Source organism: Leuresthes tenuis, unplaced genomic scaffold (genome assembly GCF_036924035.1).
Source record: "Leuresthes tenuis unplaced genomic scaffold, fLeuTen1.0.hap1 SCAF_144, whole genome shotgun sequence".
In the NCBI taxonomy this organism is placed as follows: Eukaryota; Metazoa; Chordata; class Actinopteri; order Atheriniformes; family Atherinopsidae; genus Leuresthes; species Leuresthes tenuis.
In genome coordinates this window covers 23,133-24,389 of record NW_027325498.1, presented here as the reverse complement: position 1 = coordinate 24,389, position 1,257 = coordinate 23,133, and the positions used below count along the sequence as shown (strand labels likewise).

Below are 1,257 nucleotides of genomic sequence, written 5' to 3'. Positions count from 1 at the left end.
ACAACGCTTCATGGTGGAAGGTGATGTATAAATAACTGTGTATATGATGAAGGAGAGACCATTTGAGCAGCACAGCCATTTCGCAGCACAGGGACAGCAGTCCAAGTTAAAGGATCTCCCATGTGGTATCACCTGTCACACTGTGTCAAGGCATCAAAAGAAGAAAAAATCACCAAACTCAAGGACAAAGAGACGAAGACTCCGGTGAACGAAGAGAGAGGACTTACAAACCAGAAATACAAAAGGATGCTCGATATCAAGATCCAGAAGAAGAGGCTAACAATGCCACGAACACTTACGATGCTGGGAATGATGCCAGCAATGAACAGAGAAGAAGATTCAGTGTCATCAATCTGCAACACGTGCCTCTAATGAGGGGGTGAATATAGAATCCTCAACGATTACAACGTCTCTGGGAACTGTGACAACAACAAGGTTTAAACCATTTTGATATATATTGTAACCTATTGGCTAAGGAATAGTGCTGAAAATGAGGTAAATCTAATCCACCACTGTCCTTGGTCTTCTGTAGGGTTTTTAAACTAATACGTGGTGGTTTGTTTTTCCACAGAAATTTGGAGATGCATGAATCTAGTGACTTAAACCAAGTAGCAGATGGTTTTATGGGGATCATTGAGAACAAATAGTTAACTTTTGGTAGTATCATCATTTTAATGGTTGTAACTCTCCCCATAAGTGATATAGGTAAGGACTTCCAACGAGAGAGATCGTCCTCTACTCTCTTTACTAATTGCACATAATCCATCTGTACTTATCAGTTTAATATGTGATATGTCTATGCAAGGACTACATATTAAATGGATTTTTATCAATAGGAGTTGAAAAAGGAGCTTGCTCCGTTCACTCCAAGCATCGACCCGGTGCTGCAGTGCCGCTGGGAACGGTGCGCTCTCCTCTGCTCTTGTGAAAAAGCTAACAGCGGTGCAGGATGGAAGTTTCTTTTAGTCTGCTGAGAAAAGAGAGTGAATGCAAAGTAGACTTTAACACGGCTCTGGGAGCGAGCCGAGTGCGGGCTAACCAGGAGAAATGCTTGAAAGAAACGCGACACCGAATGAGCGGTCAGAACAAAGCCTCAATACGGTGTTCCTGTGGTGTTTTTATAAAATGCGGTGAAAATAAAGGTGTGAATGCCCCATAGAAAACTAAAAGGTGGAGCGGAAGTGTTCGGCTGCAAGAAGGTGTGAATGTCCGACTATATTTGGTGAAAAGCAGGTGAAGCAAGGTCTGAATGCCCAA

At 42.6% G+C, this 1,257-nt stretch overlaps 1 pseudogene; it reads left to right on the top strand.

Annotated features, from left to right (window-relative positions):
• Positions 1-738: 738 nt before the first annotated feature.
• Positions 739-915, top strand: LOC140287544 (U2 spliceosomal RNA; annotated as a pseudogene).
• The last annotated feature ends 342 nt before the right edge of the window (positions 916-1,257 follow it).